The following is a 26176-nucleotide window of genomic DNA, read 5'->3' as shown; positions in this document are numbered from 1 at the left end:
TAACTGTCAGGGTCTGTAGTCTGTTGGTCCCTGGTACAGTGAAAATAAAGAGCATTTGTTAACCAGAAAGACAACATCCAAAGACCTGGATAATATTAACACAATCAAATAACGAATATCAGCTCAATACACATGCCAAACCACTAAGATAAAAGTACTAGATAAGAACTTATACCCTAAACAACAAACTGCCCAATGACAGTTTAATGGTTTAATCTGGTTTAACCACACAGTGGGACCCAAAAAGTTTGAGACCACATTGAAAATCCAGGCCTTTTGTAATTTAAACTTGTATCTAAGCGCTATATAAATAGCTTGGTAAGTGGCTTGACTTGAGTTGTTCTCATGAATTTGATACATTTATTGTCTTTATAAAAGCAGTTTTATGCATCTGATAGAGTACAAGTACAAGAACCGGTGGATGCAACCCTGAAAAAAGAGAGTAAAAGGCAAGAAAAAGATAGAGAGAGAGGAGCGAGATGGCCTAAATCAACCCTTGCCTCTTAATTTAGCCAGCATTCACAGAGACATCATTCATGGCCATGTTTCTGTGCTCCATGCAGTTTGCTCTATTTGCTTTTAAACGTGTGGCGGAGACCTGGCTCGCACGCCCGAGTCCGATTATAACTTTATATTAGGATCCGAGGGGGAGTCAATTACAGCCAGTCCTGTTTTATAAATCAGGGCGAAAGGAGGAAGGAGGGGGAGCTACTAGCACAGGGCCTTCTTAATGCAGATTTGTGAATCCTGACTTGTTTTATTGCTGTTTGAGTAAGTTTGCGGTTCATTTCCCATCAGCCCTCTGCTTTATTAATCAGCTCACGGGCATTCAATGTATATCATCCCAGGAGTCATGGAGGTTCTGTGTGCTGCTTTACAGTTCTTGAGAGGGCAGAAAATGAAGGGAGACAGGGTGGACAAGGTCAGTTTGTGACAAATGGACCTGGAAGGGAAATTTATCATATGGCACGAACTAGCAATGGACTTACAGTTGTAGCAAAATCAAGGAAAGACAGTCTCAAGTCCACCGACCTACAGTATGGAGCTGTTGGAAAAGAAAAAAAAAGAGATCTTGCTCAACAAACTGCCCAAGTGGTTGAAAACCGCTAATGAAAAAGAACGTTTATACAGAAGTCTAATGATTAGCAGACTGACGGGGACAATTCCTCTTGTAATTTAATAGAAATGAGGACGGTAACTACCCAATGATTGCAACACACTGCAAACACTCTACTTAAGTTATGTTCTAAAACCTACTGAGCAGTCTAGTTGTCTGCTCCCTACATAGGCAGCATCCTAACTGAAAAGAAACCAGCCTAAGCTAGTTTTCTGGTCCTAGCTGGTCACCTGGCTGGCCTCCTTGATTTTAGAGGGGTTTTTGAGCACATTTCAGGTGGTCAGTTGACTATCTGGCCAACTAGATAAACCAGCCTAACACCAGCATGGAGAGGCTAAACGACCATTTTAAACCAGCTAAATCAGTTTTAAACTGGTTTAAGCTGTTTTTGACAACAGGAACGTATTGACTATTAATTATTTTTTTCATGTTTAAGTATAAACTCACTTAAAGCTTTAGTCCATAAGTTTTTGCCTCTTTGTTGCCATCTCTGTTTGAAACCTGCAATTGCAGTTATTTGCGGAATTATCATCTTTACGTGGGTTGTGCATCGGCACGGCTCCTCAGTGCGGATGAATGTAATATTTTGAGGAGAATGTATGGCTGTCTTGGCTATTTTATCAATACCAAAAAGAAGGTACAGTATCTTAAAAGGAACATACAGTCAGCTGAAACTGAAAACTTTATCAGGCAATAGTCAGTACTGGTCAAGAGGTTAAGAATTACAGACCTTCCTACCACGTTTGACAGAACCAATTGTGGAAATGCCTTTGCGAAACATAGCCAAAACTATCCAATTAGTTGAAGCTGGGCCTTTTTATGACATCTGCAAGAGTTAATATTTCTCATAACTGTCATTTACACTGACCTGAGTGGTCAAAGTTCATTAATCAGACTGACCGCCCCATAATTACCTCGCTGTCTCACTGTGAGCGCTACCTGTCAATCTCACAGACTGACAGGTCAGTGACCCAATAGACCACAGACATTTTCATTTCCCACTGGAGATTAGGGAGTGGGACATTTAATTGCCCTCAAAGCGTTTACTGCACCGAGTAAACAGTCTCAGGCATTTACAGTGTGGTATCTTGACTTGTGTTTATGCCAAGAGTACTTTGCGTGTGCCCAAAGCAGTGAAAAACTCGATGAGGGAAGGACAGCGCCAACTATACAGACCCCAAATGCTGCTCACGCTGAGTAAAATTCTGCTTAGGTGAATAATATATTCAATTATTCACCCATCTTTCCATCCATCAGTCAAATGCCTGTGGTTTGGATGGAGAAGTGGACGATTATGGGTGGGTGTAAATACAGGCCCTGTTCCATAGTTTCGCTTTCACTTGATTTGTCATGATGATCGAGGACCACATTTCACCTTCTACTAAATAGTAGAATAAACTTTAAAGTCAACAACAAAACTCACTTAATTAACAAACATTTTTGCTCTTATTATGCACAATTCATCAGCGCACATTATTCCAAAAAGACATTAAAAATCGCAGAGCAGTGCAAGATGAGCATTAGTGGTTAAAAAGTATATAATTATTATTTTTTTTTTAGGAAATGACCGATCGTTTCGCTAGACAAGACCCTTATTCCTCGTCTGGAATCGTGTAGAGCCCTTTGAAGCTGCATTTAAACTGCATTTTGGACCTTGAACCCTGTTGAAGTCCACTATATGGAGAAAAATCCTGGAATGTTTTCCTCAAAAACCTTAATTTCTTTTCGACTGAAGAAAGAAAGAGATAAACATCTTGGATGTTTATATATATATATATATATGTGCTATATAAATAAATTTGTTAATAAAACAGATTTTCGGAGTAGGTTTTACAAGAAAGTACTATTTCAGACTTTCTTCTTCAAAATTTCACATATAATTTCGTTTCTTTCTAAGTAATTGTGAAATTTACTACCAATTTCTAAGTGAAAATTTTTTCTACACCAAGTTTTATTAAAAGCCTATCTTGCCAGCAGCTCCTTTAATTTATCTTGCCATTCACCCCTTTAATTTATCTTGTTTTAAAAAATTTTTAGACAATTTTAACTGGAAAACAAAACAATTTTTTTCAATGCACTTGCATGCTTGTTCAGCCGACACCATTCATCTGCTTTAGCACTGATGAGTATGTAGCTTTAAGTAGGAGAGCTTTAAAAATAAACACATAAATTATCACAAATATGCATAACATCTCCGTAAGGCCTGTATGTGTGTGTGTATGTGTATTTTACCCCTGGGGGGCCCGCGCCTCCTTCGCTATGCCATGGAAGTGGGGTGAGCCATGGGGGCTCTTTTTCATTAACGTGAGTGACAGAACGCGAGTATGTGTGGCGAGTAGAACATCAGGTGCTCTTCGCCACTCCATTCAGCAGAGCTGTTGATACGGGCAAACTTGACGGCTGTGACGGTGAAGTGAAGGTGGGGGGCGTCACATTCTGACCCCGTCATTCTCCATGAAACTAATTTTCTTGTTGCGCTTGGCAGGGTTTCAGACTTTAGACCACAATTAGTGGACTAATGCGATGGAGCATTCATTACAGCGTTCTATATGGATTGCATCGTACTGATAACATCGTTTTGGCATCGATTCCAACCTCATGATGAAAGAGAGCAATGGAGATACACTTATCTGATGTGTTGTTTGCCATTTTCAACATGGCTCAATGCAGAATGTGGAACTTTCAAGCAGCTGCTGGTAAATTTGGAGGGCATCTTATTTCACCTCACCTTCAAGTTCAGTGCATCTACTGCGTTGAGCCAGACGCATGTCTTCCTGATATCAGATCTTGGCCATGTGGTCTCGCTTCTCATCGCATCTGCTTCGGATTGTCCATTCCCGCCAAATCCCGCCGGGGCACAGGAGATCATGTAAAGAGAAAAGATGTGACTGTGTGTTTCTGTTCAGTTCGCAACAACATACAGTATAATGTTTTTTCAGTTCACATGTTGTAAGCAAAAGTCAGGGTTTCTTCCATGAATTTCTGCTCACCAAGGCTGAATTTTTTTGATCAAAAATACTGTAAAAACAGCAATATTGTGTTTTTTTTTTATGTAATTAAATTTTTTATATAGTTTATACAATATATATATATATATAAAGGAGCAGTTTTCAACATTGATAATAAGAAGAAATGTTTCTTGAGCACCAAATCAGCATATTAAAATGATTTCTGAAGAATCATGTGACACTGAAGACTGGAATAATGATACTGAAAATTCAGCTTTGCATCAATATATTCAAATAAAAACAGTTCTTTTAAATTCTAATAATATTTCATAATGTTAACGTCTTTACTGTATGTTTGATAAAATAAATGCATCCCTGGTGAGCAGATGTCTTAAAGTCACAGGAAAAACATCTACTAAAATAAAACCATAATATAAAAAATTGCAATTAAATTCCTATTTTGCATGCACTTTTGATGGTCCACCAGCTGGACAAGCACCAAACCAGCACTAACCAGTAGGGCTGGGACAATACATCGATTCTTGATTTGCGATAAAATTCTGGATTGATTCTGATAATTTTTTTCTCTCGAATCGATTCTGAGCTTAGTTTTAACAGCAGATGGCGCTCTAGGCTAGTTTTTAACAGCAGACTCAAATGCTCACGAAGAAGAGTGCTGGAGAGCACTCATGCATTCGGTTGAGTCATGTAAGTGGTTAAATATACTTGCACCTCGGCTCAGAATGCTTTTATGACGCAAGATTAATGTAAACACAGCCCACAGCAAACACCCTTGTAATTCGCTTTAACCTTTTCAAACTTTATAAATGATTATTTTAGGTTTAAGTGGTGTGTGTAAAGAAACTGGAAGCAGACAGAGTACGGCTGTTTCTAAAGCACATAGTGCCATCTGCTGTTAAAAATAAGCTCAGAATCAATTCGGGAGGGAATCGCGAATCGCGATACATTGGAATATATCAGAATCGCTCCAAATTCATTGTATCGAGAATTGTTGTATTGTCCCAGCCCTATTAACCAGCACAAACGTTCTTGCTCGTCTAAGCTGTTCAGTTTAGGAGATTCATCGAGTCTGCAGATGTCTGACTATTCTTTAGAGGGTACAAACCTTTTCTCTCTTAACACACCCCATCTTTATCAGACCAGAGTTTGGAGGGGGGGATCCATTTGGCATGACATGTAAAGGCCTCTCGAGCAAAGGACCAAGATGAACTAACATATTGTTTCTAACACTATTTTTACAGGATATGCCGCCTGACACATGTGCGGCTAAACGATTCTCTACCGCGGAGTAATGATGCTCGCTGTGTCAAGATTTAGTCAGCTGCGTCTGACCCCAGAAAACAATAAAAGCAGAACTGATGAGCTAATAGATCAGGTCAGGTAAGAGCTGGCCAACAGAGCGCAGGGCTTCTTCCTCCCTCTCTCCAGTCCTCCGACCGGGCGCTTGGCGCGAGACAGGCCTCACAGCTGGTTATGGTTAACGTCTCGGCATGCATGACCACCTGTTATCAATAAACTCTTGCGCTCTCTCCCTTTTTCTCAGCTCGGTCTGTCTGCGGCGCTGGCTCATCCCAGGGAGTTAAAAACACCCCGATGCTCTCCAAGGGACCACATTCCTCCCTGTACGTGGGAATTAATCATGTGAAAAGTTGTAAGCCAATACACATTAGTTTATGCTTGATGAGCAGGCAAATGTATTAGCCGGTGTGCATGTGGACGCAAAGACCCACGGGATGGAGGCTGTTGTGAAAGACAAACTCGCTCTTGTAAGGAATGAAAGATAAACGGCATCAAGACGGCTGGAAAGAGAGATGGGCTTTTCCCAAACCTCATCCCAATGGACTTCCTCATCATCTTAATGGCAGATGCAAAAAACACTTTTTTGAATTACTATTGCCATTAAGAATAGCTGAATTCGGTGGATTAGATAATCGGTAGATTTGTTTCCGAAGTTTTCAGAGATAACAACAAGATGGTTTGCATCCTGAAACACTTGTAGAGTTTAGCTAAATCGAGAAGGGCGTCCTTTGCAATAAACCAACACATGTTTCTGTGCAATGCCGTGTGGCTCATCATAATGGATGGAAAAACATCTGCATTTAATGGCCAACGTTTAAATCTCCATTTGATTACACGGTTTTCATATCCTCAAATATTTAGTTTATTTGACAATCAATATGAAAAGGATAGTTTCATCATAGTTCATTAATTTGCTTCTGTTTAAAGTTGGGTTTGTTTAGATGTCATTGAGAATCTGGCTGTTGCACTTGTGCTCTGATACCAGCAGTGACGTGCTTCCATAAACGACCCCTTGAGCGGCGACGTTCTGATTTGTAAACTGTTGAAGCTCTAAACACTGTTGAGGAACTTAGAGCTGTAGCAATGAAATCAACTGTTAATGAGCATCAGGAGAACCAGAGTCAAGTGCTTAAGGTGTTTATGTTTGTAGACATGAATGGAAACTTAAAAGTAAATGCCTGATGCCATAGAAGAACCTTCAAACAACATGCACTGATGCTTTGAAAATATTCTCATGTGTAAAATCACCAAGAACTTCCACTCCAAAAAGGCATATAGCCAATAAAGAACTCTATAGACAAGAAAAAAGGGTACATTTGCACGTCAACCATGTACTAAAAATGTTTTTCCTGTGCATTTTTCACATACAGATCCATGAAGACTATTAAAAACGCTGTATTCTGCTGCCAGGCCAGTAGTTGGCGATGTCACTTTGTAAATAAACGCTACACGCCTATAGACTGAACACGTAATACGCATGCGCATAACATCACCGTTTTCACACATTCGCATTTTTGTTGTTTACACAGATACAATAACGGTGTCGTTTTTCAAAAACTTGCACTTTGAAGCCCGTTTTCAAAAGCTTGCATTTTCAGGCCCTCAAAACGCCATTGTTGTGTAAATGAACGGCCAAAATGCATAAAAAGTTTGTAGTTTCTAGTTGAAAACGGTGTCATGTAAACATGACACCCTTCGTTTTTTTATAGTCGAATGCACAGCCTTGGAAAGTATGCTTCATTTTACTCGTACGTGTACACAGTCGTTCGACGCATGCGCAGTTTTGAGCAATCTCTCGCCACAAGTTACAACCCATGTAAACATCTTTGTATTCTTTCATGCTAGAGTTGTACAAATGAGGGTACTTTCTAACCTCTTCACACAATCTCTTGTCCATGTAGGCCTCCATTGTTGCTGTAGCTTGCATAAGCTTCGGTCTGTTCTGTTTATGCTATTTTTCTTTGAGTACCTTGTGAATCGATGCCCCCAGGGCACGGTTGCCACCTTGTGGATAAACTAATTATTGCAAATAAAAAATAAAAAATTTAATGTTCATGTGCGGGTTACAAAAATCTGGCGGTGCACGTACATTATCCGCATACTCTTCTGATGATGAAACTATGCTGACCGATACGTACCATAAAAAGTGAAGTATACTTTGGGCTTAAGAGTCTTTGAGGAAGCTACAGTTTTACCATTAACAGCAATTCTTTGACATTTTACAAACATCAGCAATCAGAGTTTCTCTCTGGGGTTTATGGGATTGATTTACATCTATCTCCAACAGTTTCCATTTTTGGATTTCTGGGAACATGTCCTGCTTAATCTAAGCAGATATTGTAGCTGTTGCATATCATAGCAGAATTGCATTATCTTGGAAGCCACCGAAGACTCCCAGTTGTGTTTGGTTGGACGATTCAATGTTTTTCCTCAAGCTTTAGAAAGTCAAATTCTCTCCTAGAGGTCCCGTTGACCATTTTTATTTTCCAGAAATAGCAACTATTCATTTCATATGTGGTGGTTTATAAAGGCTTCTCTTAGATTAATGTTCTTACATTCACCACTGATTATTGCCTGACGGAGTTTTTATAGGATCAAGAAAAAGTTTGTCAGATACTGTCATGAAGAAATGAGGGCACCGTTCATTGAGTCCAGCTCACTGTAAACTCTCAATGTTAAATCAAGCAGCTGTACAGTAATTACTTCAACAGTCTGTGTCTTAAATTAGAACCTGAGGAGAATGTAGCATTGAATAAATCCAGTCAGTGCAGTATTTCTAAAACTAGAAATGGTATGCCATGAAAATGCCTTCATACAGGACAGTAAAATCACAAATGAGACCTTTTAATATCTTAATTGTTTCTCCAAGACAGCAATGAATTCAGATTGAGAGCAAATAATCTTAAATGTGTCTCCTCTAGACTTTTAGAAGAGATCTAATCTAATAGAATCCTTTATAAACCAAATATGAAATAGTCAGGAGTTATATCTAATTTTTATGTACTGCACATGTTCTGAGCTATGAAAGAGCAACCTTGGAGTAATGACATTGTCTTCTGGGTTTCTCATTCTGGCTTTCCCTCTCACCTCTATTTTCTCTAGCACACTGACAGTGCGTCATGCTCACCTTAGCAGCTTGAAAAGACAGAAGAATCCCAGCTGAGATAAGGCAGATACTGGCCTGCTAGGGGTAAACTAACAGATAGCGGTAAACAATGTACAGTGTCCTCGGCCCCTGCTCCAGGCCCAGGTGAGGCCTTCTTCTGCCCCTGCAGGTGAGCCAGCGAGGGATCTTGATAAGAGGATTCGTTTATAAAACATCTTCCCAACAGCTGTGCAAGACGCTTGGCACAAAAATGCTGCACTCAGTCATCAACACTAAGGGTATGATGATGAATTGGCTCTTCACTTTCTTTGTCACGGGCCACGAGGAAGTATAAAAGCTGGATCTGGATTTAGGGAAGATGTTAAAGGAAGACAGTTAATCACATTTAAATGAAAACACATAATATAATTTAAAGGGCATGAATTATAACTCTAATGGTAACCAAATACGTGCCTAAACAGTTAAAATAGGTACTTAAAAACATGAAAAACAACAATCTATTAATTATTTGCAATATTACAATATACATGTATATATATGTAATGGAGTTTAAATAATCGTTGTTAAATTCAGCATAAATTGGGGAAAATTGGCTGTTGTCAGTCACGTTGTGCACATATACGGGGCGGAGCTATGTAATCAGCAGAGTCGCATATCTCGTCCTGCTGGTAAGTCGCATCAATGATTGCTCTGTCTTAATAACTAAGTCTGAACTTTCAACTACACAAAAGTCTACTTATTTTGTCTGTCAGCTCCTAGTTGTGTTAGTCGAGTCAAATATGTGTTATTTGTGACGATAAGATGAAGAGTGTGTTAATTGGCCTGCTTGTGAACTCCGAACTTCTGTTTATTTCAGAGATAAGACTTCTCAGGCAACATCGATGCACTGTATTCTGATCAGCCTTTTGGTGCTGTTTGTCCCAGGTATGTGTTTTATTCGGTATTGTCATGTTCTGTGTTAAAATAATATTAGCCCCAGCTGAGTGTTAGCTATTAGCACACGTGCTGTATGCTCGCACGTGCTGTCCTGTGTAACTGCGCCATTTTAAAGCTGCGTTCTTCTCTCATTTCATTTATACAATTATGTAAAATGATGGTTACTTAAGTATATAGTTTAACTGTATTAATGTGAATTGTTTGTATTAGTGTTTTATATTTTATTTTCTTTAATGTTTTTTTTTTTTTTTTAGAATTTTGTCCACTATATCTTCACGATCACTTTGAGAAAATGTAATCAGCAGAGTTGCATATCTCGTCCTGCTGACTTCTCGTGCAACATAGATGCACTGTATGACAATCAGCCTTTTGGTGCCATTTGTCCCAGTTGTGTCTTGTCTCAGGCCCAGTAAAGCAACTTTGAGTGGAACATCAACCTGATCTCAGCCTAAATTATTCCATCCAACACACACACAGTCACATTGGTGTCGTGACCCGGATTCGAGGCTCGCGCAGAGCGGGGTGAGTAGGACCTGGGTGAGGGGTTACATTGGTGCCGTGACCCGGATGGGAGTGAGGTTTAGGGGGGTGAGTGTAACAGAGGCCAGCTAGTAGTCGCTGTGCGAGTAAACCTCACTCCTCTGATCTCAAGAGATGCTCTAGTGACTGGTGCTAGAGGTTGCAGCATTTAGCCTCCTCGTTAGAGCGTCCGACTCCCATGCCAGAGACCTGGGTTCGAGGCCCGTGCAGAGTGGGGCGAGTAGGACCTGGGTGAGGGGTTACATATATATATATATTTAATATAATCCTTTTTATATTATTTGTAAATGTATATATTCCTGGATCAACAATATTCCAATCAACCAATCAGTGCCCTCTAGTTTTATGGATTGGTTATGGGTAGGGATTGAGTTTAGGAATGTTGTTCCTGGACCAACAACATATATAGACCTAGGAACGTGACTGGATTGTCAAAATAAAAGACTATCTAAACATTTTCAGGGTGGAGATCTACTCAAACGTGGAGTATGAAGTCTTCGTGACTTTCAACTTCACAAACAACATTCTCTGCTTAAAACTCTCTTGGGATTTTCTAACTTCACTACAACATCAGTGATGCTGTACTTGACTTGTGAATGTTTTTTTTTTTTTCTTCTAAGAAACACACACTTTTGGAATAATTATGCTGACGAGGTGCCTGAAACATTCCAGTTTTAATAAAGCACAGCTCTGCCGAATCATGAGCAAAACATTCGGAGTGACAAAAGCGTCTTGATGGCAAAGTCAAATCATACTGACACGCACAGAACCACGCACAATTAAATCTTTAATCAGAACAGGATGTGCCGTGGAGGAAGGCAGACCAACAGATGTGGGATCCAGTTCGGATCAATAGAGGAAACTGTCTCCCCACAAATCAATTAGCTAGAAGTATTCAAAAGCTCCATTTTGATCAGGTTATTTTCGATGTTTCCATGTTTTTTTTCCCTACCAACATTGACCGGTCCATGATGGAAAGCGACATGACTTTAAATGCTCTGATCTGAAGTTTTGATTGAGTCAACATTTTCAGCATGTATATGTATGTTAAGTCGTAGCTGATTTTCTGTTCAAATTATATATTCAATATGTGTTTTTGATCAAAGGTAGTTGCCTTTTTGGAGTCGGCAGTGTTTCATTTGACTATGACTAAATATGAGGGTTCATTAATAAGTGATGCAGTGTTGAGGCGGTGAATGATTCTGCTCAGTGCATATGGTTCCTAATGTAAATCCCCAGGAACATTGCATCAACTGAGATCCAAACACGCTGACAATCTGACTGATGAATTATACACAAGCAAAACAAATTATAAGATTGCTCTGTAAATAGAAAAACAAAAATCAATCTACAGCACAGGCCTATTTATTAAGAACGGCACACCACACCATGATGCAACTTGTACGTAAGGAAAACCCTCTATAGTGACTGGAGTTCTTATGACAAGAAACATTACACAATCTTGTGGTGAGTGACATGAAATCTGTAAAGAACATTTCTGGGTCATATTTCAGACAAAATCAACAGAAACAAGAGAAATTATATTTTTCTGATTAAGCCTATTTTACAGGACCATTAAAATCTGTTGATGGGTGGATGGTGGATGGGATGGATGGATGGATGTTGGGTGGATGGTGGATGGATGGATTGATGGGTGGATGGATGGATGGATGGATGGATAGATGGATAAATGATGGATGGATGGATGGATGGATGGATGGAAGATTTCAGAGTGAATCTCATGAAAATATGTCCATGTCCATAAGGTCACCTTTGAAATAAACCAAAATAAATTAATTAAAATGAATAAATGAAATACATAACTAAAGAAATTCAAATAAATACACACACACACACACACAAAAACAAAAAAAAAACAAATAAAAACATACATAAATGCATTTTTGTATTGGTTTTAATTTATGCTAATTCAAATTAAGACAAATGTATTACAGTAATGTTTTAATCTACTGAGAATCATCATTGAGAATCATGAGGATGTCAAAAAAAAAAAAAGCTTAATTTTCCTTATGCAAACTATCTATTTATTTTTATTTTATTTTAAGTTTTGGATTTAAATGTGAATGTTTTCATGAGATTCACCCTAAAATCTTGTTTGTAGCCCCTTCGTGTCATTCTACCATTTCAGTTCCAGCCTGACCTGCAGAAAAAAATCACCATTTCAGCTTTTATTCCAGCTTCTGCTTCTGTCAAAGCCTGGTACTTAAAAAACCTGTACATAATCACAGGTTCAGTAATGAGGCCACACACACCGAGAAGCAAATTCCATTTGTTGTCGGTCTATGAAAACAAATGTACCATGTACAAATAGCAAAAAATTAGCCAATTACAGTAGCATCATATATCTCAATCATCATCTAATCAGTGTGAAAAACAGCCCCATTATCCAGATGCATCTCTAGTAACTTCAAAGTGAACAACCATCCTGTTTAGTCTTTGCGACTGTGCACATTAGTCGCAATTGTTTATTTCACGTGATAACTGGCGATTCTAATTACAACATGAAGCTTTCCGCTGTAATCATGTGTTTTAGTGCACAACTTAACAGTTTGACATGTGAAAGCCAGCTGTTCAAATACTTAATAACAGCTGGTGTTGAAATGCTAAAGTGAGAATATTCTTTAGCTCGCTGATCCAAGATGATTCCAAAAACCTTTTGGATCTAAAGATTCAAAATCACTTCAACCCCTGGCTCAGCTGTTGAATGAGGGTTTTAGTTAAAGGACACTGTAAACTTTGCTTAAAGCTCTCTGTGGGGAGTGAAACATACCGATGTAATCAGTGAGCTTTGAACATCTACTCTTTCTTTTGAAACGTCTGAAACAGTCAAAACACGGGCTTACGGCAAACTAAGTATGTTGCATTCACTGACAAGCCCAAATTTAGACTAACATTCCCAACGATTCAAACTTTCCAAAAAGTATTGAAATTGCCCATTGTGTTTGCTCTCTGTGCCTTTAAACACTTGATTAAATCGCATCTTTTTATTAATAGAGTGGGTAAATCATTAATCTTAAAATAAGATATAAAAAGATTTTAACTTTATTTTTCCAATAAGAGCTTAATCAGATCCGTTTAAATGTCATTCTGCGGCCCCTTGAAAGTTGAGAACCATTGCCAATTCTGTTAAATATTTTGTTTCCTTAAAATAAACGCCTCGGCCTTATACCACTTTAGCTGTGTTTGCCTTCACTCACCCCATGTGATCACACATTTACATATCAGCATATTCAGTATTTAGTAGTTTGGCCTGCCTTGAACAACAACAGGTACGCAGAAGTCATTTGCATATAGAAGTGTTTTTGTAGGCCAAAAATATGGAAACAAGTTCTGGCACTTCCAGTTCCACCGTCCTGGAATGTTTTTTTGTTTTTTTTTTAAGTGGGTTTTTGGTTAAATGCCTGAAATAAGGTCTGTGGTAAGGTCTCAAGCTGTTTTCATGTTTTATTCTATGACAAAATACATCAGTAATGTGAAAAACTTTTACTTGTCTTGAAAATGGCGGTTGCCAACAAGTGGCTGAATGGACTATATAGGTGGTCTGGGACATTAAACATCATCACACTACTACTCATCAACTCACTAGTCGCTTTCACAGCCTTGTGTTTATAATTGTGCTCTTGCAAACTATTCAGTCCCACTTTCTATTAGGTGTCCTTATGTACTAACATTTAAAATAATCATTTGATACAATGCACTTATTATGTACATACATGTTTTACATTGTACTTATGCTTTAAAAATACCTGCATATAATTACATATGCAATTCATTTCTGTAATTACATCTATAATTACACTGTTGACTCTTCCCTTACCCCTTAAACCACCCTTATACCGAACCATACCACCAATCCTGTCCCTAACCTTACCCGTATCCCACCTCAATAGCAGCAAAAGTGTATTACAAAACATGATCACAAGTACATTGTATTTATTTTTTGATGTAAATACATAGTAGTTAAAGACACCTAATATAAAGTGTGACAAATTATTCTAACTAAAACTTTCAGAGAAAATGTTTTTTTAACTTAAAGGGTTCATTCAACCAAAAATGAAAATTCTGTCATTAATTACTCACCCTCATGTCGTTTCACACCCGTAATACCTTCGTTCATCTTTGGAACACAAATTAGGATATTTTTGATAAAATCAGATGCCTCAGTGAGGCCTGCATTGCCAGCAAGATGATCAACACTTTCAGATGTACAAAAAGGTACTAAAAATATATTTAAAACAGTTCATGTGACTACAGTGGTTCAACCTTAATATTATAAAGTGACAAGAATACTTTTTGTGCGCCAAAAAAACAAAATAACTTTTCAACAATATCTAGTAATGGCCGATTTCAAAACATTGCTTCACGAATCTTTTGTTTCGAATCAGTGGTTTGGAGCGCCAAAATCACAAAGCCTCGTTTACTGAAATCACGTTTCTATGGAATCCGCAAACAGTGCTTGACTGTCGCACAACTCTGAACAAAATTCAATGCAGTCAAAGCAGTAATGTGATTGGATATCGAGGCACACGTGATCCAAGTTAGCCATTACACTTTTTCCAATGGTAGAGCCATAATAAGACCATCTCTGGACCATTTAACAGCGCACAGTCCGACCTTCGCATCCTTCGAAGGCGTCGCCTTTGAAGTCTACGGTCTTCGAAGTATGCAGCCTCTGAATTGGGACACAGCTATAGCCTACATTTAGCTATTTAATCTTCAAAGTTGTTCAAAGAATCATAAACTTTTGTTCATCATGGAGTTTATTGTCTGCAATATTCTAAAATCCAATGGAAAAATCCTATTGGGTTTTTGTCAAGGGAACCAGGTGATGCAGCGCTCTATTGGTACAGTAGCAAACCAGCAAGAACAAAAAAGGTCATGTAAAAATAATTACGACTGTTGTGAGTGCATGAAACCTTGACTAACTGGACCTTAGGGAATAAAATTTACTAGTTACAAGACTAAATTTCCAGTAAAGCATGCAGGGATGCTACATTATGAACAACATGCACCCGAGCAGCTCTTCCCGTATCCAATGCATTGTGTTTTTGAGAAAAGACAGATGCGGTTCTGTAACCATGACTTGCATACAGTAAAATTTTCCCTAAAGCGTCTTGAGGGCATGTGAGTCGTCCATATGTTTAATATCGTTGGGATGCTTTCACATTTTCGTTGGGAATTGAACATGAACTTGCACAACATCAGTCTGAATTCTCCCCATTACGTTTTAGAGCCCAATCTTAAGTGCAAAATGTAATCTGGAGTCAGTCTCTTTTACGCAGGCTGCAATAAAAACACAGCCGTGGCTTAATGCCCGCCGTCTTCGTAAGGCAGGATATTGCTGAGCTCCGAGTCTCTGGAACACCTCAATGTTCAGTTTATATGGGCCTGTGTGCTTTCGTGCCGAGGGGTTGATGGTTGAGCGGAGTGAGTGTCACGGTACAAATCATGACAACAGCTACGCAGTTTGAGATACTTGGTATTTATTGTCGTCTATAAAAGTGACTTGATGGGATTTTTAAAGCTTTTATTGACTTCTCCACATACAGAGACGACCCTTGTGGAAATGTTTGTCTGCTGGGATCTGGAATGTTCTCTGGGCACTCTGCTTCGCACACCAGGGGGCATCTCTCATAAGACACCTTATCCTTATTCCCTGTCCACGGCTTCTACAAAGCAGAAATCTCATCAAGGTAAACCCCATAAGAACTTCTGCTGTGTCCTGGGTATAGTTTCTCCTGCCCTGTGGAAGTTTTGGATTAAGTATAAATAAATATGAGCTGGAATTTTCGTTTGGACTGTCAAATTAAATTCCTTTTTTTTCCTGAGCTTAAAATGACACTGAAATTTCTCAAACTTGACCTCTGGAAACCTCTCAAAGGTTGTATTGAAAATGTCAGTGCATGTCATAAATTGTTTTATCTTTTTTTATATATAAGCCACCAATTTTTGAAAGTGTGTTTGAAAGATGAAATCCAGTAAATACCCACCTAGAAACCACCCAGAACATCTTAGGAACTGCACAGTAACACCCTGAAAACTACCTAGAGCACCTTAGCAACCTCATAGCAACACCATGAAAACTGCCCTACTCACCGCATACTGTAGCAATGCCCTGAAAACCACCTACAACACCCTAACATTGGGTTAAAACAACCCAGCATTTTTAGAGTGTGCTAGGACACCCTACTAACCACATATCAACACCATGAAAACCAAATCAGAAACCTTCCTAAAAACCTACTAGAACACCCTTGAAAACAACCTGGAACACCCTAGCAACCATATGGCAATGCCCTGAAAACCACCTAGAACACCATAACAACCACACAACACCCTGAAAACCACCTAAAACACCCTAGCAACCACCTAAAACACCCTAGCAACTGCATAGCAACACCCTGAAAACCACCTAGAACACCCTAACAACCATGCACACAACACCCTGAAAACCCCCAAAACACCCTAGCAACCACCTAAAACACCCTAGCAACTGCATAGCAACCCCTGAAAACCACCTAGAACACCTTAACAACCACACAACACCCTGAAAACCACCTAGAAAACCCTAACAACCACACAACACCCTGAAAACCGCATAAACACCCTAGCAACTGAAAAACTGCATAGCAATGCCCTGAAAACCACCTAGAACACCCTAACAACCACACAACACCCTGAAAACCACCTAAAAGACCCTAGCAACCACCTAAAACACCCTAGCAACTGCATAACAACACCCTGAAAACCAGCTAGAACACCCTAACAACCATGCACACAACACCCTGAAAACCCCCTAAAACACCCTAGCAACCACCTAAAACACCCTAGCAACTGCATAGCAATGCCCTGAAAACCACCTAGAACACCCTAACAACCACACAACACCATGAAAACCCCCTAAAACACCCTAACAACCACCTAAAACACCCTAGCAACTGCATAGCAATGCACTGAAAACCACCTAGGACACCATAACCACACAACACCCTGAAAACCACCTAGAAAACCCTAACAACCACACAACACCCTGAAAACCGCATAAACACCCTAGCAACTGCAAAACTGCATAGCAATGCCCTGAAAACCACCTAGAACACCCTAACAACCACACAACACCCTGAAAACCACCTAAAAGACCCTAGCAACCACCTAAAACACCCTAGCAACTGCATAGCAATGCCCTGAAAAACACCTAGAACACCCTAACCACACATCACCTTGAAAACCACCTAAAACACTCTAGCAACTGCATAGCAACACCCTGAAAACCACCTAGAACACCCTAACAACCACATAGCAATGCATTGGCAACCACCCACAGCACCTCATAAATGTAAAAGTCTAGTACTTCCTGTCACATTAATAATATTCAGAGGCTTTTAGCTTCAGCTAAATCATTTGGAATTTTAGCTTGAGTCAAGCTGCAATTCTGCTGACAAACACTGTGCCAAAACTGACAGGTACAGCAAGAGATATGGAATATTACAGTGTGCTACATGATCCATGCTGGGATCCATGTCTATCGGTCATGTTGACCTGTGACAGATTAGCCTGTCATACGGGACTACACTCTTCACAGTGTGATTGGCAAAAGTACCTGACTTTATTCTTACTGCATCTGTTTCTAATTGTATCAGAATAACCGAAGAGAGAAGACCAAGAGTCCCTCTGGAAAATTGAAGCTCATAGGGTCATCTTTCTCCTAATATCCTGCACAAGATGCAATTCATCCATAAGTCAAGTGTGTTTAACAGAAAGAGTGTTGAATTATGTGAACATCATTCCTCTGAAAACTAGGCTGGATATAGAAATGAAATCATTCTAATATGCTGATTTGGTGCTCAAGAAAATCCTACTGACCCCAAACTTTTGAATGTGTATATATATATTTTTTTGAAAAAGATATATATATAGGCTTTCAAAGTATTCGCCTTTGTCCGTAAGCGTTTAACGTGTGCGCACTACCTAGCGGACTTTGGTTTCAAGCGCTTAAGTCATTCACGTATGCGCCGTTCTTCTGCTCTTTTTCCTGTTGTGGCGGTTAGCAAACAGCGTTGTATTGCCGCGCCCGCCCCCTTCTAGATTGGAGTGTGGATCACCTGTGACTGACTGTATTTGTCATCTAACTGCACGAACCGAACCATGACGTCCGTACCGTAGGATTCGGGGCGAATACATTTACCGTTACACCCCTATACTACACACATTCATACTATATAGAATTTACTTGTAAAATAATTACTTTTACTCAATTACTCAAAATAAGTACCTACTCAAGTGAGTATGCGATTTCGGATGCAGCCATTGTCTATGTAAAGCCGCAGAGCCAAACATTAAAGAATAAATGTTTGTTGGTGGTCACAATACTAGATTTGTCCATTAATTGATCAAGTCGTTTCATAAATAAACTCTTGGTCTTACTAACCGTTCATTGAGCGCACAGCAAAAACACATTTGTTTGAAAGGAGGAAAAAGCCCTGCTGTTCAACACTGAGTACTGCTGATAATGATTAGCTGGTTCTGAAACCAATTCTGAACAATACAAGTTCAGAGGAGTCACTTAAGTGATGTGGGAAGGAAAGTGTTTTCACGACCGTGTGGAGGAAACATTCCAAGACAATGAAGTCTGGATTGGAAAAAGACGACAGAGGCGTGCGGAGCTCAGCGAGACTGGTGCGATGGGCCGGGGCGCACATTCCATGGCATCTTGCGTGTCCTCGCCGTGTGACCGCTGGATCGCAGCGCTGTTTTGCGGTTGGGATTCATTAATGCGACCGGCCAGACAGTCATCGCCCCGATGATTGGTCGCATCATCGCTGATGGGAAATGATGCGGATAAACCTGATTGTTTGAGAAAGAAACCTTTCTCACGGTTATGAGGAATAACAAGTCATGACCTAAAATTCTTCATAAAAATCATAAAAAATGTATCCTGATGCCGATGAAAAGACAGTCAACTCGTTCAAGTAGTTTAGCTGCCAATCGTTAGTCCTTGAGAATCGGGTTTTTGGCAAAACGTGCAAATCGAAGTGAAATAATGATCTTACTGAACTCCAGCAAGCAACGAAGCACTAGAGCATTATGGGTACACGTATGGCACTCTTCTTCCACTCTCTGCGCCTGTTCACTACACATTTGTGTTTAATTTGATGGCAAGGGGAGAGAGGAACAGCTTGACGAATGAGGCTACAGTCTCTGTCATCGCTCAACATGAGGCTGGTGTAGTCCTCACAATGGCCTCATTTTCCTAATAATTTCCAGTCCCTCATAAAGAGAGAGATTGGGAAAAACACCCAAGAATGGGGAAATAATCCACCATAGCAGATTAGCGTTTAAAAGGCGCTCTGATGGCCTGACACAGGTCAACGCGGTCATTCCAGACGCAGTCATTTCAGATGCTGGTCAATTTCAACCTAGTTTTAATGAAGAAATAGACAATTAATAACACGTATCACATAATGTCAAGCAAATATTCAAGATCAGTGGTTCTTTATTGGTGGATCATGACCTAAAAATGGACAACAAGTCTCTTTTGAGGAGCTATCCAACTTAGTTTGGACAGCAACATTTATCAGTTTAAACATTTCCAATATTTCCCATATCTGACAAAGGTTGCGCATCCAATTAAATTCTACAGAATTTGTGCAAATTCAACTGTCACTTGGTAGAATAGTCAAATTAGATGAACAACATGGATAAAACGACGGTTAATAAAAAAATTAATATAATTTAAGGCATAGTTCACCCAAAAATGAAAATTCTGTCATTATTTACTCACCCTCAAGTTGTTCCAAACCTGTATGAGTTTCTTTCTTCTGCTGAACATAAAAGAAGATATTTCGAAGAATATGGGCAACCAAACAGTTGATTGTTTTCCATACTATGGTAGGTTTGGAACAACTTGAAGATGAGTAAATGATGACAGAATTTTCATTTTTGGGTGAACTATCCCTTTAAATAGCTTGTGTCAACCACAATGTGCTTTGAGTTTTTAATTACTGGCTGCCAAGCACATAAAGAAAACATTTAAACATTAAAATAGTCAATTTTTCAGTTTAGTATGCGTCATGTTAATAATTTTGCTTATTATTGGGTCTATGAGGTTTATAAATGTCAATGTTTTACTGTTCAGTTTTTGTACAGTGAGTCGCCATTTGATGTGCAATGTAAAATCTGGGTTCTAAAGCAAAACCAGTCGAGAACCACTGCTTTACCAGATGATTTTTATCTAATGCACGCAACTTACAGCACATGTGTCCTTCAGAGACAAACACCTGTGTTCAACCTGAGGTTAGGTGTCTTTCTTAAGAACATAGTGACCAGTTACCAGCCAAGATCTTTAACCACTAGTCCACACTAGTGACTGTTTGCCATTCCCAAAAGGATAATCAAAACGAGAACATATAAATGAAATAATATATTCAGAGTTTGTAATTTTCTCAAATCAACCTATAATTGTACTGTTTTCATTATTTTTATTTATGTTTCAATTATTTTTGTGACAAATAAATGTACATTACAAAAGATTTCTTGTTTAGTTTTAGTTAGAAATGAACAAATACTACTAAGACAGCAAAATCCTTGCTCAAAGCCAGGTTTTCTTGCCTTCCCTCGAGTCACTACAGTAACCTGCTATTATTTAGAGCTATTGTGTTTGATTTGGTAAAGAAACATCAGTTCCGACGAACAACTGATGTAAAGATGTTCCTCTGCCGGCAACTTGCATTTTGATGTTTAAACCACAGATGTCGCTGGAGAGCTCCGAATTCCATTGTGCAACTTATATAATGAGAATTTAATGAGAATCACCACTGAGGAAAATGGGAATTAATGAGTGTTGAATGAGAAGAAAATTGTCATGAAATTAATCGTCCTAAACTGGCTTCATTAGAAACTCGGGCATGTTTTAATGAGATGTACCCATAAACCTGCACTTGATCCTATTACCATTTTCTCCTGGCACAGTCTTTTGTTTTTAGCACACATCTGTCCATGCTGCGTGACATGCAGTGTAATTTTGTACCATTAAATGATGTTCTTTCTAAATGATCATTCCTGCACATTTGCCAAAAGTTAAAGTAGTCCCGTACTGAGGTTATTAATGGCCTGTGATGTTGGTTTGATGTGCATTTATAAGTGTTTTGTGGATTCTTGGTTTGACCTGAGGGCTGCTGATCCTGTAAAAGATCTCTTTTCCTTTAAATGAAGTGAAGATAAACTCTCATTGAAATTCAATCCTGTGAAAATCCTCAGGGCGTAAACAAGCCGGTCCTGTTGGGGGCAATTTTCACCTCGCAAAATAAACCAAACTCCATTACAATAAAGCAAGCAAGTGGAACATCAAAGAGAGCTGTGGGAACAGCCATGAAGTAAGCGGGATAATAAAATTAAACTAAATCGTGCAGGACATGCGATTCTTAAAAGGTGCAAATGATTACCAAAGAGGAGGCCCTGTGTTCGGAAGAAGGAAGTGGAGAACTCTGAAAATTAATGGAGCTAAAACTGACAATAGTGCAGTAATTGCTTGAACAAAGATGCTGCCTTAAAGCGCCACAAAATGAGTTGCTCCTTCTAGAAGAATCTGCCATGAATGAAAGCAGAATTGACATTTGTTGTTGCAGCTTTGCAAATAACAGGTGTGGCAGTAAAAGCATGAAAATCACGAATGGAAAACACAGTGAACGATGCAGTGGATGTGCAGTGTGTTAAACTTTCACCCACTAATAAAAGCGCAGTTGTCACGCAATGCAGGATGCAGGGAAGAGCATGCAGGCATATCGTCTCAAACAGCAGCCGTTCGCTCCTGCAGCCTCGGTCTCGCTCTATTGGAAGTTGTCAGATTTCAAAGACCACTTAGGATGGTTTTGCAATCATTTTACCTATCATCCATACATGGATATTGACCAAACTAGAAGATGTGAGGGCTTGTTCCTCTTCTCTTTTAGACTTCAATGTAAGAATTCACTGAAATAAGAAAACAAGCACAGCACCTTACATTTTGAAGTCATATAGGTTTGTGAAACATTTTACAAATTGCTCAGTCTGATTTGTGAAACATCATCTGGTTCACCAAAACAAATCCCTTCATGAGAATGAATCATTCATGAATCATCTGATTCTCAAGTTCACCTCACTGACTCACTGACCTAGAGATTGTTTTACCAACAACAAGAGCCAAAACAATGGAAACATAGCTATTTGACTACTGGTTAATAGACTGTGTGACCTACATGACATCTTTGGAACAGAAAAGTAGTTTCAGTTATTACAAAAGAACAAAACAAAACAGATTACAAAGACAAACATGTTATTTCGTTTGGACTAACATGCCTCAACAAATCATATACATTGCTGTTCAAAAGTATGGGGACAATAATTTTTGAAAGAAAACTCTATTCAGCAAGGACACATTATATTGATCAAAGATGATAATAAAGTCATTTATAATGTTATAAAAGATTTCTTCATAATGTACTTTTCTTGAGTAGCAGATCAGCATATTAGAATGAAGGATCATGTGACACTGAAGACTGGAGTAAAGATGCTGAAAATTCAGCTTTGACATCGCAGGAATAAATTAAATTTTAAAATATTTTCAAATAGAAAACTGTTAGTTTGGATTATAATAATATTTCACAATATTTTTGATCAAATAAATGCAGCCCAGGTCATTAAGTAAGTAAATAGGTACTTTTGAGTTCAAAGTCTTTATTCTTCAGTTTTCCCCATCAAAATTTAGACAAAGGCTATGTTCAAAAATCTGATTTTTTGCATATCCAGATGGGTTCTTGAAAGTTTGGACAGCAAAAAATATGAAATCAGATTCTTTCAAATATGATTCAAACCACATTTGGAGGTTTTAACTGATTGGGTAGGCTATGCCTACGTCATTACCAAAGGTTGGTTGTATCTGGATATATAAATATTGTATATAAAAAATGTGGACAGTCTGCCTGAACAGATCTGTTTTAAGAAAAAAAAAAAAAAAACTGATTTGCCTGCTGTCTGAAAGGTAGTGTTTAATTCCAATTCCTGAATTAAATCTTTACCAGAATCAAGTTTCTGCTTGGATTCTTTAGTGCTACCATTTCTAAAGGAAATGTGAAGATTTTGAAGAATTTGAAGATACAAATTCTCAGCTGAAGGCTGTTGGGTAAAACATTCATGCTAAAGACACATAAGCTACAAATGACCCAGCTAACAAGGAACGTTCTCAGAACTTTGGTTAACGTTCTGGCAAAGTTTTCTCAATGTTATGAACAAGCGTTCATTCAGTAAGTTTAATAGAATGTTGGTTCAAAGTTATCTGGTCTTTATTTTTTTACTTGCTCTCAAGATGTTCCAAACCTGTATGAATTTCTTTCTTCTGCTGAACATAAAAGAAGATATTTTGAATAATGTCTGTAACCAAACAGTTGATGGACTCACTGACTTTTTCCATAATAAGGAAGTTAATGGGGTCCATCAACTGTTTTGTTACCAACATTGTTTAAAATATCATCTTTTGTGTTCAGCAGAAGAAAGAAATTCATACAGGTTTGAAACAACTTGAGAGTGAGTAAATAATGACAGAATTTTCATTTTTGGTTGAACTATGACTTTAATGTTCTCAAAATGTTAGCTTAAATATTTTTTCCTTTTTTCTTAACTGTTTTAGTTGGACAGTCGTCTAATGTTTTTTGAATGTTCAAAGAACATTCAGTAACATTAAAATAAAGTAATGTTCCCATAATGTTTGCAAAATGATAAAATGGAATATTCTCTTAAAGAGAATATTCCCAAAAATGAAAATTCTCTTACCAACATTCTTTTTAAAATATATATATATTTTGTGTTAAACAGATGAAAGAAACTCATACAGGTTTAGAACAACTTGAGGGTGAGAAAATGACAGAATTTTCATTTTTGGGTGAACAATTCCTTTAACGTTCATATAACCAAGAAAGATTTTTAAAACATTTAAAAAATTAGACTTTTGGAGCATTCAGAGAACATTCAGAAATAACATTTTCAGAACGTCTTTGAACATACTTTTGGACATTTAGCTGGAGATCAGTTTCCTCCATTGCAGACTTTGGTCTAGCTTTAGAGATGCGGAAAAATGTCAGACAAAGAAGGAAAATCTAAAACTGATTAATTATTTAGCATGTACCCATGTCCACACGCAAAAGAAGCATTATGAAGCATGTTTTGGGTGCCGGACATCATATTGTAGTGTGGCCTTCTTCAAACCAACCGCGTACACGAAACTGATGGCGCAAAACTTGTTTGTTCGCATACTTTTGTGAACAAATCATTCAAATCATTGATTTGAAGAGTGATCCTACAAGACATCTTAAAATGCAAAGCTAGAGATCCATGGAAAGCCAAATACCGTATGACATCTGCTTGTGTGACCCTTCGCCTCCGTCTGCCTCATCCCGTCTCTTCTGTGGCTGTGAAAGGCAGGAAACGACAGACTCATGGTCAAAAAATGACGGGTCGTAAAATAATGATTTAATATTCTGCTTCACGGTAGTGACAGGGGTGTGGAACCGACTTTGATGATTGTTGAATAGGCAATGCTGTCGTGAAGGGGCTGTCGTGTTTGAGGCTGGGTATTAGCATGAACTTCTCCTCAATCTGTTCATCATGCACAGAAGAGCATCAACAAACCCAGTGAACCCTAAGCAGGAATGGTAAAGCAACGTTCAAGGTGATAAATCCAAGTAAATGCTGAGGAAAAACTTTTTACCTGGTTTACATATGATTAATGTATGGATTTTAATTAACTTATTGAACTTTATACTTTTTGGCTCCACTGAAACTTGTAACATTGCAAAACCCTAAGAGAAGTGTGCATTTACACTATACTGTTTTTTTTTTTTATGTTTTTGGACGAAGTCTCTTATGCTCATCAAGGCTGCATTTATTTGATTAAAAATACAATAAAATCAGCAATATTCTGATATATTATTACAATTTAAAATAACTGGTTTCTATTTGAATATATGTTAAAATGTAATTTATTCCTGTGATCAAAGCTGAATTTTCAGCATCATCACTCCAGTCTTCAGTGTCACATGATCCTTCAGAAATCATTCTAATATGCTGATTCGCTGCTCAAGAAACATATTTTTATTATTATTATCAATGTTGAAATCAGTTGTGCTGCTTGATATTTTTGCTATATATTTTTTGATGCATTGAAAGTCAAAAGAACAGCATTAAGTTTAAACATTTTTTAAACAATGTAAAAGTCTTTACTGTTACTGTTGATCAATTTAATGCATCCTTGCTGAAAAGTATAATTTTCTTTAAAAAAAATAAAAGGTAGCATACATTGCAAAATAATAAATAAATGCAAAATAAAAATCCTATTCTTGATGAGTGTTTTTGTCTAGTTGTCCAATTAAAATATAGAAATCCTTGCAGGATAAAAAGATAAATTTACTTGAGAAGCAACACTGCATAAGATATTAAGACATAAGAAAGTGTATTTTGTCTTTAAAATCTGTTAAGTCAGCTAAAAAAGGCTATTACTTATTAATATCCTGCATTTGTTGAGATCAAGTAAAACCCATGTTAAACTAAACTACAACAACACATAGTTCAGAAGGGAAGTGTTTGTCTTGGACGTCGGTCTCTTTACATCATACTGAACTGTACACGATCACACAACAGGCCTAAAAAGTGGACAGAGAGAGCCTTACGGGGCTGTTGGCAGACGTGCCACACGCTTTCGCCGGTCTCAGGAGAGCCTGGGTGGGCAGATAAGTGATCTAGACACACAGAGAGAGAGTTTTTAACCTGTGTTATTGCATTCTTCTGTCTAATAAAGCCCCCGTCTCCCACACACACTCACTTAGATAAGCAGAGTTAAGGGTCTGTTTGTTTAACATCTAGATTTAAAACTGGATGTTTTAAGCACATCTCAGTTAAAAGGATTGCTGACGTTATCTGACAAGGCCAATTTGATTATCTGTAACTGTAATGTCGTGTTTACACTGAGAGTGAGCGATGGGATGCAACAAAACTAGATCGCTCTCGTTATGTCATGCTGTAGTGTAAACAGTGTCAAGGGTTCATACTGACAGCAATCTGCAGCAACCAGAAGTCATTCATTTTCAGTGAGAGTTGAGACGATATAAGCCAACAGTAATGCTCACATGATCAAACATCTAAGTCAGCATCACATGTATTATT

The 26176-nt window shown here is 38.3% G+C and overlaps 2 long non-coding RNA genes across 2 annotated transcripts; both read right to left on the bottom strand.

Moving 5' to 3' along the window:
• Window positions 1-215: 215 nt before the first annotated feature.
• Window positions 216-3939, bottom strand: LOC127522846 (uncharacterized). Its single transcript, XR_007932733.1, has 3 exons — window positions 3846-3939; window positions 990-1045; window positions 216-882 (listed from the first exon to the last, which is right to left on the bottom strand). It is a non-coding gene; the product is annotated as an uncharacterized LOC127522846 (long non-coding RNA).
• Window positions 3940-24368: 20429 nt separating this feature from the next.
• LOC127522847 (uncharacterized) lies at window positions 24369-25755 on the bottom strand. Its single transcript, XR_007932734.1, has 3 exons — window positions 25684-25755; window positions 24531-24656; window positions 24369-24426 (listed from the first exon to the last, which is right to left on the bottom strand). It is a non-coding gene; the product is annotated as an uncharacterized LOC127522847 (long non-coding RNA).
• Window positions 25756-26176: the final 421 nt, after the last annotated feature.

Source organism: Ctenopharyngodon idella, chromosome 11, assembly GCF_019924925.1.
Source record: "Ctenopharyngodon idella isolate HZGC_01 chromosome 11, HZGC01, whole genome shotgun sequence".
Lineage (NCBI taxonomy): Eukaryota > Metazoa > Chordata > Actinopteri > Cypriniformes > Xenocyprididae > Ctenopharyngodon > Ctenopharyngodon idella.
The sequence above is the reverse complement of the archived record's forward strand: the minus strand, read 5'-3'. Positions and strand labels throughout refer to the sequence as shown.